Below are 15818 nucleotides of genomic sequence, written 5' to 3'. Positions count from 1 at the left end.
GATTAGATTTTAAAGACATCAACAGCATGTCTAGGATCCAAACTCACAGTTCTGATTCCAGTACTTCCTATGTCCATGACATCGCCTTACACTGGAGAGAGAATCTATATTCAAGGAAAGAAAGGGGGCAACCCCTACTGTGCATCTGTGTCTGGCTCCCAATTCCAGTGCTGAGTGCAGAGACCATCTCCTTAACAGAGTCGAGGACCAGTGTGCAAGGGCGACAGTGCCGTGTTCCTCTCTGCACCTCAGCTCTGTATACTCTTGTCACTGCCCTACGCAGAAACTCTGGTTTCAGCATAGCAGATAAAATAGTGCCCAACAACCCCAGTTCTAAAAAGTCTTCTGAGAAATAACATCTCAATGCCCATGCTGACTCCTTCCCTTGGATCTGGCAGGAATGGGATTTATACCCATTTTTGAGCTAAGGACTACGTCCTGCAGAGTAGGCACTTAGGTCGGCTATCTTTCTGTTGAGCTAAACAGTGATCTTCATACCAAAAGCATGATTAACGGATGTGTTTGAATGAAGGAATGATTGAACCTTGACTGAAAATGTTTCAAAATCATCTACTAAGGGACAAGTCAAGCCAATCACACACACACACACACACACACACACACACACACACACACACACACACCACCCCTTACATTCCAAGAGCTGAGTGTCATCTAACCAATAAACCTTCCTGGGAAGCAAGACATGGCCTGCAATTCCAGAGGCATGTGTACCCTGAGCATATAATTAAATCAGAGGCAAATAGAGCTGGAGACGCAGGAAGACAGATTCAGACTCTTCAATCTAGGAATGCTTCCAGAACCTGTCATTACATCCCCCGCATGCTAATCTGTCCCACTGGGACTCTATAAACTCTGTGACTCTGACTGTCCTGGTTGAAAAGTGCATGAGTCTTCCTCTACACTGTGGCTTTCTTCCTGCTCCTCCTCCTCCTGCTCCTCGTGCTCATCCCCCTCCTGCTCCTCCCTCTCCTCCTCCTCCTGCTCCTCCCCCTCCTCCTCCTCCTCCAGTTCCTCCTTCTCCTGCTGCTCCTCCTCTGGCTCCCCCCTCTTCTATCTCCCCTTCCTCCTCCTCCTGCTCCTGCTGCTCCTCCTCTGGCTCCTCCCACTCCCCCTCCTCCTCCCCCTCCTCCTGTTCCTCCTACTCCTCCTGCTCCTCCTGCTACTCCTCCTCCTTTCACTACAAATCTTCTCAAACCTTCACCTACTGAAAAGACAATGCAAAGCACAGGAGGAGGTCTTCATCCAGGTGATATTTAAGGGAAATGCTATTCCTCCTTCTCACCACTGAATCTTTGGCTGACTATTTAACCTCTCTGATCTATCAATGTCAGCAATAAAGCATGCCTCCTGTGGTCACTGAAAGGATTCTAAGAACATAACAGTGCTAGCATGGCACTGGGAATGAGACAAGGTGTGACAAATAGCAGTTCTTGGTCCCTTTATAGACGTCAAATATTCTGATTTTATTTCTCAAAGTTCAAAAAAGAAATCGCTTTTGAAAGTGGTGGCCTTCGTGTTAAAGCATTATCAGGTATCTATCTAATTCTCTGATCATTCATTTGTTTATTCATTTAATTACTTATCTACTGAGCTTCTAATATCTTTCAGGTCTCCTCCTATTGCAGGAGCATAGCTGGGAGTGAGTTGACCACCCTTGGCTTAAGGAGTTAGTCTAGTGCTCAGGACCATTGTGCGATGGGGAGAGCATCTAACTCCAATTTCATTTTAGCTAAAGAGCAAACATTGCCACTGCTCTTAAATTCTTAATAACATTCTGGACATGTATGTGCCATTTCTCTAAATAAACTATAAGATAATCTATGACTCTATACTTTGCTTAATACATCCTAAAAATACTGTTTTTGTCTTGGTGATTGGGAGAAACACTGAAGGATAGAAAAGAACGTGGTCTTTCTGTTTTCCCAGTGTCTGGCAAGTGTTTTTTGGAACCCACACTTACCGGTGTTCATGTTCTGGGATTCATCTCTTGAGACAGATAAAGCGTCATGGTGTCTGTGCAAGCAAACTGTGGCACTTCTTTCTCACCTAAGTTGGTGTCAGCTGTCAAGTGAACATCGAGGCACCCTCCCATATTAATCTCCTGCTCCCATGATACCTTCAAAAGCAAGGATGACATTTCAGCGGTTAATTAACGTTTCTGCATTTGGAAATTTCTGACCCATAGCACATGATCAATGAGGGATAATAGATTTTTTTTTTTGGTTTTTCGAGACAGGGTTTCTCTGTAGCTTTGGAGGCTGTCCTGGAACTCACTTTGTAGACCAGGCTGGCCTCGAACTCACAGAGATCCGCCTGCCTCTGCCTCCCGAGTGCTGGGATTAAAGGCGTGCGCCACCAACGCCCGGCTTGGGATAATAGCTTTTAAAAGTCCATGCTTCTTACTTCTCCCAAATCAGGGGTTGAATGAACCACTGTAAAATGTGCTGGGCTCAGATGGTCTGGGTAGATTAGCGTCTGATGCATTTGGATCAGGTCATGCTTCAACTGGAGACTGGGGGAGCCTAGGCCATCTCAGTTAGGATGACTGGTGCTCCATATGTCTTTTCAGTGTTGATGGAGTCCCCTGGAGAGGAATAGATTAATAGTAGAACACTTCATTTGTTTAACAACACCAAGAGGCACCTTGAAGAAACCTCTCTGGTAGAAAGGCCCACTTGAATACAGAGGCAATGAAGAAAATAGATGTTCTGATCCCTCTTGTGCATTCTGTAGAAACGATACAACCTTTCTTGTGGACGTAACTTGGCGGACATGTTTTTGTTTGTTTGTTTGGTTGGTTGGTTGGTTTTTGGTTTCTCAAGGCAGGGTTTCTCTGTGTAACTTTGGAGCCTGTCCTGGAACTATCTCTTGGAGACCATGTTGGTCTTGAACTCACAGAGTGAGTTCTCTGCCTCCAGAGTGCTGGGACTAAAGGCATGCACCTTCTGTGGGATGTAGCTCAGCTGGGAGAGGGTTTCCCTAACATGCACAGAGCTCTGAGTCCCAGCTCTAAAACAGCATAAACTGGGTGTGGTGGCACTGAGAAGTAGAGACAGGAGTATCAGACATTCACGGACTGACCGCAGCCACACTGAGATTTTAATGCCAACCTGGGCTTCATGAGACACCCCCCCCCCCCGTCTCAAAACTAAAGGGAAACATGGCAGGGGTTGGGGGATACGCAGCTTGGTGTAGAGTGGTTGATGAGAAAGTACAAGAGAGAGTGTGAGAGGAAAGAACGGTAATGTGAATGAAGAAAAGAAGGCTCAGGGCTTCAGAGGGCTGACTGCTCTCTCAGGGGACCTGAGTTCAGTTCCCAGCACCGGCACAGGGCAGCTCACAAAGGCCTGTAGCTGCGGTTCCAGAGAATCTAACGCCCTCTGGATACGCGCACGCACGCACGCACACGTACCCACACGTACGCAGGCACGCATGCTCATCCGATGGCCACCTGGCCGCCGAGAAGGAACCCCGAGTCCCGAGTCTACCCCACTTCCTAGACACAGGTGCGAAGACATGAATCTTTAAACATGGAGTCGTGTCCAGATAGAGCAACCTGCAACCTGCACTGACCGCAGCCTCTCACCTGGGTGGGAATTAGACATGAACATCGTGGCAGAGGCAGCCTTCCCCGCCCCCCCCCCCCAGCCTCCAGCAAGCAAAAAAGCGGAACTTGCTGAGCGTCTGAGCATCGGGGACAGATCGTATCCAAACCATTAAGTGGGCAGGTAATACGATGTTCAAACATAACTGGATTCCTTAGCTTCAATCTCTGAAATCTCTCGGGGAAGAGAAGGAAAAAACAAAACAAGAGCCTGTGTTTTTTTTCCTTATCTGTTCCCATGTCTGGGTTGTCAGAGTTAGCAGCAGGCTCTGCGGTGCAGCCTGGGTTGTGTTCTCCATTGTGTTCTCTCTGTGAAGAAAATTACATCGTGAAAGGGAAGGGGGTGGAGAGGAACGGTACATCCTAAGCAGTCTTGGGGAGATAATTGCAGAGTCTCCTTGGCGGGCTCTCTCCTTCTTCCCCCTCCCTTCCTGCCTCCTCCAACTGTTCTTCTGCATCTAGGCCCTGGCACTAGGCCTGCCTCACCACCGCGGCTGCAGACAGACCGGGATGCTTGCTCAGTCAGCTGGGGCTCCCTGACGGTGAGCGGCCAGCTGCTTTCCTTCATCCCAGGGCAGGATGGCATCCACGAACTGCTGCTGCCCGTGAGGGTCACTCAGACTTTGTTCAGGAGCGATAGGCAGTTTTGTTATTTCTGTTGGTTGACTGGGTGATTCGTTCTCTGCAGGGCATGATTTGACTCTGATGTGATTATTTCAGGGTTCCCACACACGTGTTGGTCACAGCACATCAATTCACCCCTGCGTTCAAAAGCTGCCCAAGCATCTGGATTCCCCATTTCCTTTAGAAACCTTAACCATCCTGGGAGGTGTTCGAAGCTTGATTTCCACCTTAGAGGGTGGGACTCTGCATCTTTGGGAGTGCAAGTGTTAGCTTGTTACTGAGATAAACACCATAGCAAAAAAAAAAAAAAAAAAAAAAACTTAGGGGAGGAAAGGGTTTGTCTAATCTTACAGTTTATAGCCCATCGTGGAGGGAAGTCAAGGCGGACACCTGGAAGTCATAACTGAGGCGCAGGTCAGAGAGGATTAGTTCTTACTGACCTGTTCCTTGTGCTTGCCCAGGCTGCTTTGTTGTACCACTCAAGACCACATGCCCAGGGGTGGCACTGGCCACGGTGGGTTGGGCCCTCCCATGCCAATCATTAATAAAGAAAAATGCCCCAGACTTGCCTAATCTTGCAAACGCAATTTCTCAATTGACGTTCCTCTTCCCAGTTGATTCTAGTTTGTGTCAAGTGGACAAAAAAAAAAAGCCTACCAGCACAGGCTCCATACTCTATTTCATAATGTACTCAGCGACAGAGCCAAGAACTTGAGCCTGATCCTGCCGACTTCTGCCCTGATGTTCCTGTCTCCTGGAACTGGCAAAAGGCAGTAGGTATCCACAGCGTCTCTGGATACTCCTAAAGTGAGAGAAACCTTGCCTCCATTGTTTCTAGAAGAGGAGAGTGGGCTCCTTACAAGTGACTTGCTTCAGGAAAGCCAAGATTTTCCCACTTGCAGAGCACCTCTGCAGTTGTTCTTGTTGTGGACATAGGACATAGGTCTGCCAGTCGGCTAACGGGTGCTAGGAACTGAGGATCATTCTCTCCTCCCCCGTGACCAGCGTGGACTAGCACACAAGAAAGAAAAGGGGAGGAGTGGGGAGGAGGGGAGAGAAGAAAAAGGAGGAAAGGGGCTGGGGAGGTAGCTTAGCCACTGCAAGCGTGAGAACCTAACTTCAGTCTCTGCTGTTCAGGTAAGAAGCTGGCCACGGTGACACTTCTTTGTAATCACAGAGAAGAATCGACAAGTGCATCCTTGGGGCTCACTGACTGGCCAGCATAGCCTAAGCAGTGACTTTCCTAGTCCTGGTGAGAGACCTTGTCTCAAAATTCAAGGTGAACTGCTCTTTAAGAATGATATTCAAGCCGGGCGTTGGTGGTGCACGCCTTTAATCCCAGCACTCGGGAGGCAGAGGCAGGCGGATCTTTGTGAGTTCGAGACCAGTCTGGTCTATAAGAGCTAGTTCCAGGACAGCCTCCAAAGCCACAGAGAAGCCCTGTCTCGAAAAAACCAAAGAAAAAAATGATATTCAAAGTGGATTCTGATTTCCATGTGCACACAACACAGACACAGACACACACACCAAAAAGAAGAAGAAAAAAAGCATTGTTTCCTTTCTTTCCAGAGTTTGGGTGTACCTGCTGGCTTTATTGGGTCCATATGTCCCCACTCACTATCAGCTCAGGCTTACAGACGTTAAGTCACCAGACTTATGCAGGTTAGGTGGATCTCCTTTCTCCATCCACATCAGCAGTTATCCAGGTTAGTCCCTGGACCAGTAGCATCACTTGGGAATGTGGGGACAATGCAGGTGTCCAGTTTCCATCCCGGAGGTACTGAAATCCAAAGCTCTGACACTGTGGCCCAGCACTCTAGGCTGGTCTTGAACCCTCAGCCCTCTCAGGTCAGCCTCCAGAGTGCTAGGAGTCCAGGTGTCTGCCGCCATCTGTATCATCCCTTGGTGACTCTAATGCATCCGGAGAGTAAGGGCCACTGCTTGGAAGTCCTCTGCAATGAGCAGTTAATAACAAACTCCGTTGTGAATTAGCGCACCTTTTAAACATTTGTTGCTTTAACTGAAGACTATTCTGAAAGCAGTTTCTATTTTGACCTTGGAAAAGGGAGACGCCAGGAAACTTGTGAAAATCTAATCAGCCACGCGAAGTATGCTATGCTGGCGTTTGGTGCCTGGCACAGAACGGTAGGTTGGGGCTGTAAGTCCAACGTGTGAATGAGAAAGGAGATACCAAACCCCTTTGCTTCCTTTCCTTACTGTTTCCTGCTGGGGCTAAGAAGGAGGGTCCTTTCCAGCTGTCAAGGCAGAGTGGGTTAGCCATGCCAGGGCTAAGAAGGAGGGTCCTTTCCAGCTGTCAAGGCAGAGTGGGTTAGCCATGCCAGGGCTAAGAAGGAGGGTCCTTTCCAGCTGTCAAGGCAGAGTGGGTTAGCCATGCTAGAGATACCCTTGTCCAGAGGTCACCTCTGTCCTCATGGGAAACAACACAAGTTTCCTCAGAGGCGAGGTGACTCAGCAATGGCCACTAGTACACGTGTGTGAATGGATAGGCAGTCGGGGCAATTGTGTCACCCCCAGTGTGCCGTGGACCTGACCGTCGGTCAACTTTAGAAGATGACTCGTCTTCCTGGCTGCATGCACGGGCTGTCCTGTAATGAGAAGAAAATGCTGCCAGAGGCCGGGAGGTGAGGGAAATTAACTTTTGAGTGATTTGTGTGTGTGTGTGTGTGTGTGTGTGTAATTTTTTTGTTTGCTTGGTTTTTGTTTGTTTGTCTTGTTTTGTTTGCTGTGTGGCTTTGCTAATGTCTTCAAGACTTTTCTTGAGGAGAATGAGAGTACCATAAAAGCACTTCTTGAGACTGGGGAGATGACTTGGTAGGGAAAACACTTGTTTTGTAAGCATGAACGTTTGTGTTCGAATCCCCAGCGCCTATATAAAAGTTGAGCACTGTATGCTGTTTCTGCAATCCCAGCCCTCAGGTGGCCAGATGAGAGGCAGGAACAGGAGAACCACCAGAAACCCGTGAGGCAGTCCCACCCTCATAGGCCACATATGCTGCAATGAAAAACAGAGTGACCCATCTCAACAGCGTGCAAGTTAGGAGCAACGCTGAAGCTGTCTGACCTTGACAGGTGTGCTATGGAGTGCACACTCGCACACACGCTGACACACACACACACACACACACATGCATGCACGCACGCACACACACACATTTTAAAGTGCTTCATAACTTTTTCAGCTTCAAAACACACAGCAGCCAAGTATCTCCGGCAAGTCATTTAATCCAGCCTGACACAGCCTCATCTCTTCTACATCCTGTATCTGAGTGTGCTGAGAGAAATGGCCCCCTTCCTGACATCACTCTCCCCACCCCATGGGTTTATGTCCCTGGGCTGTGATTTCTTTCCAGCAATCATGGCCGGCAGCTTTACTGTCTGGCTGTCCCTGGGTTTTAAAACCTTTTCTGGTCTTCATATTACAGCTTTCATTCCATTTCTGCTTCTCCCTCCAGAATCCATCTCTTTTCCAGGTGCCCAAATATTAGTGAACTTCAAAGCCTTTGCATTACATGGTCACACTAGACCCTACTCCCTTCCCAGTACCAGAGTACTGAACCATTTTGGCATGAGGAAGAGAGGTTAAAAATGTTAAGAAAGAAGTATTGGGAACATTGCATATGCAATGACACAGATATATGAGAATCTATTGTTAGAAACAAAGAGTGTCAGTTCTTACATTTACAATTACATTTTATTATTATATCAGCTGTCCCACCATAAGGATAATAATGAGGAAAAAGGTGAAGATACAATTGAGAGTAGCAGTTACAGAGTTGAGTAGCCAAGTAAAGTTGGTAGCCGTGGAAACGGAAGGCGCATAGGGATCTAGAGGAAACAACAAGAAATGCAATGAACTATTCCAACACCTTCATTCATTACACATGCATTATATAACTACTAGAGTGTCTTGGGAACTCTAAGCAGAAATTTGTGGGCTAAATGTTGGGAAACCAAGGACCATCCAGCCCATCTTCAGTGACCCAGCACCAGCAGACACATCATCACCAGCCACCAAATGCGACACAGTCCCACTGTTGTCATGAGTTGAATACTCTCCCTGGGCACAAGCATTATGCCCCCTTCTGAAGCCCATGCCTTCACAGCCTGCTCTCTTTGTTATAATCCAGGCAAACGTGGCTCCACCCCTTGGGGACCTGGCAGAGTGTGCCACTTCTGTGCATAACAAGCAGTACCCTGGTTTTGTATGCAGGTGCAAAAGGTCTTTCTAAGAGACAAGCTCTGCCTCCTCTCTCTCTCTTTCTGCTGTTTCTAAGGAGTCAGCCCTGTCTGTTTCTGTCTCTGTCTTTGTCTCTCTTCACTTCCCTTACTCTATTACCTTCCCCCAATAAACTTTCCACGTAAGTCCTGCCTGATGGCATATTTGTCTCTCACCTACTATGGGACACTTCCAAGGTCCCCTGGAGTCACATTATTACACTCTTTCTCCTCCTTCCTTGCTCAGAGGCAGCCTTTGTATACCCCTCCCCAGTAAATCATTCCCATGAAGTTTGTTGCATGACGTGACTCTGTGGCATCCCAAGGTACTCTTCTGATGTGAATTTGAAACTCTAAATACCTAGTGCCTACCTTCATGTAGATATTGGGCTAAAGAGAAAGGGTGGTTGGGCATTTGAAAGAAACTAACATGGCCTGGGCCAGGTTTGAAGTGAGGTGGGGGAGGAAAATGAACTCAACAGAGGTCCCAGGGCTCTCCAAGTGTGTTTCTGACCAGCCACGATGCACCTTGTTAGGAAGGTACAGGCTAAGAGCTCCCTTAGAATTCCAGAGGAGTTACTTCTGCAGGGTGGGGGTTGCAGTGGAGGGGGGGGGATGGGTGTGTAGAGGTAGCAGTTCAGCGATCTGGGTTCACAAGTCCCAGAGGGGACGCTATCCTTGCCCAGCTGCAGTTTGGAAACCACCATGGCTACCCAGAAAGTAGTGGTAACTTCCCCCAGCTGGAGCTGGTTTAGAAAAGTTTAAGACTGGAGGAAGTGACCTATGAGCCTCATCTTCAAAGGAAGAGTTCCACAGAAAGACGAGAAAAACAGGCAGGAACATTCCAGGAATTCCATGGGTTTGTGTTCTTGAGTCACAAGACAATACCTCCAAACCTCCTATTTTCTCAGTGGATTTGGAACTAAATCCAAGGAAATGATGTATACACAGCATTATCAGGAGGAATTAAACTACTTCTCCATTTTCTCCCCAACCCATTTATTTTGGCAGTACTGGGAGATGAACCCAGGACCTTCTACATGCTAGGCAAGCATTCTGCCCCTGAGCTACAACCTCAGTTGTATTTGCTGCATTTTTTGCAAGCAATCTCAATTCCCTTCAGCTAACTCCTAGAATCAACCAGAGGTTCATACACATAAGCATTATCCCTTGTTTCAGAAAGAGAGGGATGTGGGAAAGTGACTAGTGGAGCATGGTGCGAAATACAGAGATCCAGGTGCAACACTATGCCACCAAATGTATATGCACTGGATGCTATAGACAGGCAGGAACAACTAGAAACAGCAGTGTGAATCTCAGGGGAAGAATTCAGGGGGTGGGGATAGCAATAGGATAGAGAGACCTTTGGATGGGTGCAACCTCATACTGTTTTATTTTTGTGCATTGGGTTAGGAATTCAAAGAAACAGACACAACATCTTTATGATACATGAAAAAGTAGAGAGGGAAGACTCCCTTCTCACAGGCTGCATCGTCCAAGATTCGGGGTCATCATCAGGGTGGTGATGAGACAGGGAGAGGTGCGCCATGTGGTGCTGTCATCACCATTTTCGGTACCTATTTTTTTTTCTAACAGGATGTGCTGTGCAGGTCAAAGCCCTGAGCCAGAAGTGAGAAAAGCTGCTCTTCAAAGTACAACCTCTGAGTTCCTGGAATTCAGAAAATGGTCACTGAAGAGGAAGGTCAAAGTTAGGTACAAAAGATGGAGGAGGGACCTTAGCAACCACTGTGGTTGTAAGGGGGTTCACTGTGACCCCATTCATTAAAAGAACAATTGGCGGTTTCGGGCAGCTGAGTGAGAGCAGAAGGGAAGCCAGACAGACTTAGAAGGGGAAATACTGGCCCGTGCCTCCAACCAAAAAAGGTTAAAAAGAAAAAGCATATAGGTGCAAAGAAAGATCTGAGCACCCTCAATAAAGACTTCCTCCCCATTTCTTTTGTCTGCTCCAACTTCCCCAAGACCCAGGAAGAAAAGACACTTATAGTTATAAGGTGTTGATTAGATGTTTATTAACACCTTTTATGGCAGCCAATTTTTTACAAAACCCATCCAGGAAGACAGACCATTCTCATAGGTGAAAACTCAGACACCAAAATCTCTTCTGTACTGGTTTTGTGCTATGCTGAGCTAAGCAGAGACCTACACTCAAGCTTGGAAATCATTCCCATTTGGGCTAACTATATCCCTCGGGCCAGACCCCAGTATCTGAAATCCACAAATAAAGGCAAGAGAACAATTTTATTGTGGTGGTTTCTAAGAAGACAAAGAATTCACTGAGGAAATCCTGCTGAAGACACAGTAAGGATCCCCAGGATTTATCTGCTTGACTAACTACAGTCTGCATTTACTTCTGTAAAAATACTGGTTTATCAACTCCATGTACTTGATTGCAATCTCAGGCCTATTCATCACAGGAGCTTTCTGTTTGCACATTGCCCAATTGCCAGGCCCACATAGCTCCCCACTCCAAGAATACTACCAAGGTAAAAGTTTATTTGAAAGGGATATGACCTTCTCTGGGGTTTCAAAAAAGCTTACAGAGGGCTTTTAGGTGAAAGGCACCTTAACTCAAATAAGAAATGGCGTCTGTGGGACTTTGTTGCTGAATCATTTAGTATGCTTATGCTACAGAGGTGGCTAATAGAGAGTTGCAGCCTTTATATGACTTATAGCCAGCAAAGGGACAGACATATGTGAGTACAATGCTGAGAGATAACTATAACTCAGATGTTTCAGCAAGTATTAGGACCAGACAGAGGGCAGTGCTTGAGTCTTCCTTGGACTGGCTAGGGAAGTAGGGGTGGGGAGTAAGAGAATTGTCAGAAACTCTTAAAACAGATGCACCCAGTACAATGTAGAGGGTGCACCCCAGGCTGAAGAGGGACAGGAAGAACAGTTTTAGAACCCTCAATATTCTTTATGTATGAAATACTCATGGAGCTGGAATTTGTCTCAAACCGCTGCCTACTCATTTTCAATATGTCTTTAGATACCTCATTACTAACTTGCTATATAATTTTAAGATGTCTTATCTGTCTTCCAGGATTTCAGGTTTCAGATGTAATTCATATATACTATAGGGGAAAAGAAAAAAATGGAGAAGGAGAAGGGAGAAGAAGAAGAGGAGGAGGAGGAGGAGGAGGAAGAAGAAGAAGAAGAAGAAGAAGAAGAAGAAGAAGAAGAAGAAGAAGAAGAAAGAGAGATCATTTTCTTTGTATGTAAATCAAGAAGGGTTGCCACTCAGCACAATTCAGCTACAAGCTGGATTTATTATAAACTACTGGGTTTCTCTCAGTTAGAACACACGTGTTTGACTCAAAGTCCACAGAGGAAATATTTTTAGGTTAGCTCCATGATGCCTAATGTTTATTTTTGATCTATCTATGTTCAGGATCTTATGAAAAGAAATAAAATTGAGAAGGTCCAGGGAACTGAGGGCAGCCAGTCTTGGTAGTATATATTGCTAGAATGCTAGAATAGTGAGAGAGCCAACTGATGGAGTCGTCACCTAGGCTGCACTGTTTCTTATACCTGGACTCCTTGCCAGTTCCTTCTTTTATTAACCAGACCCACTTCCAATAACAATTCATTCTCCATTCCTTCTCTAACCTAAGACAAGGAAATTCCTATCTGTTTCTCAGTATCAAATGCTTCCTTCATTGTAGTCTTCACATTCTGAATTGATGTTTTCTTTTACATCTCTTCCTAGGACTGCATGGTTCATCAAGATGGTATCGTGTAGTTTCTTGAATCCACTGACTTTTAGAGACCAGAACATGCATGATCCTAATGTCCATGTCGGAGGACATGGAGAAGAAAATATTAAATATGGAGAGTGAACACATGAATGGGAAATGAGATGTAGGCAGTGATGGGCTATTAGCCCTGAATAGTCAGGAAGACAAAATGTCCATGACATGAAAAATGTATTATCACAGGATTCTACTAATATCTACATGGGTATAAGGGAAGACAGAGGTAGTTCCAGGAATAGAAATACTTAAGCACTCACTGAAACTTCTCTTGGTACATATCTCCTGGTGGAATTTTGAAAAATTGAGAGAGATTTTTGAATAATATATTTTCCTATGGGATCAAACAACATAATCCACTTATACCTCTAACAACTATCCAAGGGTTATTATAACAGTTGATGTTTTAATGTTGTAATAAGACACAATGACCAAGGTAACTTGCAAAAGAAGATATTTAATTTGGGGCTTATAGTTCCAGGGTGATAGAGTCAGTGGCCATCTTGGTACAGAGTGTAGCAGCAGACAGACAGCCATGATACTTGACCAGTAACAGAGAGCTCACTTCTAGAGACGCATTAATGAGGCAAAGAGACATTAGAAATGACATGTGTCTTTGAAACCTCAGCGCTCACCCCCAGTGGCACATTTCCTCTGATAAGACTACAATACCTATTCTTTCCCAAATAGTTCCACCAACTGAGAGTGGAGTATTCAAATATAGGAGCCTATAGAGGGAGAATCATCATTCTTATTTAGGCAACTGTGGCATCGAAACATTTCTATAATATGAAAAAAATAGAAGACAACCTATTTAATATGGGAGGTGCCAGGCTGAACTACAATGGAAGAATTGATATTGGCCTGACTGAGTCGCAGACACAAGTGAGAAAGTGAAAGAAAGTAATGGTGTGGGTTGTGATGACGATGACAAAGGCAATGGTGTGATGATGGTGGCGGCGGCGGTGGTGGTGGTGTTAACATCTCGGGCATCTCAATACCTGACAAACACTGTATATGTGTGGCCTCACTTGTTCTTTATAGCAGTCTTACTAATGGGCATTATTCTGGTCCCTAGCTTATAGATGAAGAAAATAACGCCAAAAAGTTAAATCATTTATTCAGGATACCCCCAGCTAGCCAGTGTCAAAGCCATGAATTAACCCCAGCTATGGACCCAAAGCTTAGCAAACCCTGCTGTTCTGCCATCTACTTTACCCCGTCCTCCACCTTGAAATAAATAATAGTAGCCTGGAGGCATTACTAAAGAAAAGGACATTTGGTCAAACCTGGCTCACTGGAAGGAATTCAAAATCATTCTAACTGCCCATAGGAATTCAGTGGGGGCTTGGAATGGGCCTTCCCAAACAGAACTTGGTTTCAGGGGAGATCCGATTACATGTAGAAAAATGACTCTGTTTCAAACATCCTATCTGATAATTCTACCTGTTCATCACACAGACTCTCACTTTCTTTTCTGTGATAAAAATACTCTGGCAAAACCAACTTGAGAGACAAAGGGTTTGTTTGAGCTCATAGTTTCAGGGTTGTCATCCGTTAGTGTGGCTTAGGTTACAGCAAGGGGACTCCGAAACAGCTAGTCACATTGTATCCAGTCAGAAGAGAATAATGAATGCATACCTGTCCACTCAAACTAAAGCAGCTAGTCACATTGTATCCAGTCTGAAGAGCTGACTCAGCTCACGTTCTCCTTTCTTACACAGCACAGAATCCACTGTCTAGGGAATGGTGCTACCCTCAGTGGGTGTGCATATTCCAGCCTCAATTACTGTAATCCTCATAACCCCTCACAGCTCTCAGAGATTCCTCCCCAACAGATTTTAGATATCTGTCAAGTTGATAATTCACACTAATCACTGATCCCTTCATTGCAAACCTGAGGTCACAAGATTTGCTTTCAAAATGTAATCATGAAATCCCCTGACACTAAGTGAGGTGCCTGGCCTACTCCATGAGATTTAATCTCTATGGTTTAAAGGACAGAAAACACAGCCATTAACTCCCATTTACCCAAAGTCAGTTGATGTATTAATAGCATCCTACAGCTAACAAAGGATGGATTTCTATATTTCTAAAGTGTATACTGTACCATGTGGCAGCACATGTTAGCTCAAATAAACCAGGGATGCCTTACAGTTTACAGAGCATTCTGGGGGCCATTCCTAAATACAATAAAATGCTCTGAGAGAAAGAATAGCATTGTCTACACTGGAGATAGAAACACTCTGAGCTATTTAATTATGAGTTCAAGGTTTCATAGTAAATAGGGAAAGGAATTAGAATTTGAGCTATTTCCTTATTATTCTCTCTCTGAGCTTCTGATGACTGGCCTGCCATGCACTTTTAGTCACATTTCTTTTCTAACCAAGTTAAATAGGCATAAAGAACTTTGGCTGCTCATTAGCAAACATTACAGAAGTACAGTTGGTGAACTGTCAGTATTTATTATATAACATACAAAATGGTAAGCTGACAGTTTCAAGGGTTGTGTCCAATTAATGTTTTGTTTTACTTGAAGCACAAATCTGATGAATTCAGTGATGAGCTCGGTGCTATTCTATTTGGTTAAGGATGTGTTTGGGGACATGAGGTAACCCTCTTCCAATTAGTCACTCTGCCAAGTCAAATAAAACTAAGAGCAGAGATATGAGGTGAAACTGTTTCTGGTCAGGATCTATTGTGTTTTCTCCCCTAGAACAAAGTCATCAGCTACTGTCAGGAGTTGTCTTTTTGCAAGCAATAAGAGCATCACTAAATGTTGCCATGCTAACAAAATGAGAGTCTTCCATAGGTAAGCCTCAGAGACTAATACTTGGCCATAGCTTGACATTCCTGAAAGCATTTAAAAGAATAGACTAAAGACTTGACCCCAAACTACCGGAGATGCCACAGGTTCTAGAGACCAGAGAAAGTCATCATGGAGCCAAAACACAAGGCCATTTGTTCAAGGATAGTCATTTATCTGTCACTGTTGTTGAACACTGATTAATTCTTACATGGGAAATGATCATTACTATAAAGCCTAAATCAGATGAGATTAAATGATCATAGGAAATAAGACAGTTGTGGTTTGGAAATCTTAATTATTCTGGAGGTAGGTGTCTATGCTCAATGATCCACTTGACCAGCTAGCATACACAAGACTCTGTGTATTTCCCTACCACTGCATAACAAACAAAATAACCCCAACCTCAGTTTTTATAGCTAGATACCTTGAATTAAGAAGGTTAGCCTCCGCTATATTTGGTTTCTTCTTTTTTTACAATGAAACATCATGATTAAATCATCATCTAAGAAAAGAATCCGTATCTTCCCAGAGCTCAACCATGTGGGGTTAAATCCCTTAGAACACAAAATTCAGATAGCTAAAAATCACCTTGACTAATCTCTAATATTGCCAAGGAATACCAATTCATACACTTTGCATATACAGCCTGCCTCAAGATATATACACAGTAGTCAATGTTTATGTAAAATATCACTCTAAAGTATCCTAATTTTATGAGACTATGCAGTTGAATTTACATAAGCCAAAT

At 44.8% G+C, this 15818-nt stretch overlaps 1 long non-coding RNA gene across 1 annotated transcript; it reads left to right on the top strand.

Moving 5' to 3' along the window:
- Window positions 1-6314: 6314 nt before the first annotated feature.
- On the top strand, window positions 6315-11642 carry LOC121133732. The gene is made up of 4 exons (XR_005870707.1): window positions 6315-6397; window positions 6788-6894; window positions 10085-10201; window positions 11553-11642. It is a non-coding gene; the product is annotated as an uncharacterized LOC121133732 (long non-coding RNA).
- Window positions 11643-15818: the final 4176 nt, after the last annotated feature.

Source organism: Mesocricetus auratus, unplaced genomic scaffold (genome assembly GCF_017639785.1).
Source record: "Mesocricetus auratus isolate SY011 unplaced genomic scaffold, BCM_Maur_2.0 Super-Scaffold_100023, whole genome shotgun sequence".
Lineage (NCBI taxonomy): Eukaryota > Metazoa > Chordata > Mammalia > Rodentia > Cricetidae > Mesocricetus > Mesocricetus auratus.
This window is presented reverse-complemented; position numbering and strand designations above follow the sequence as displayed.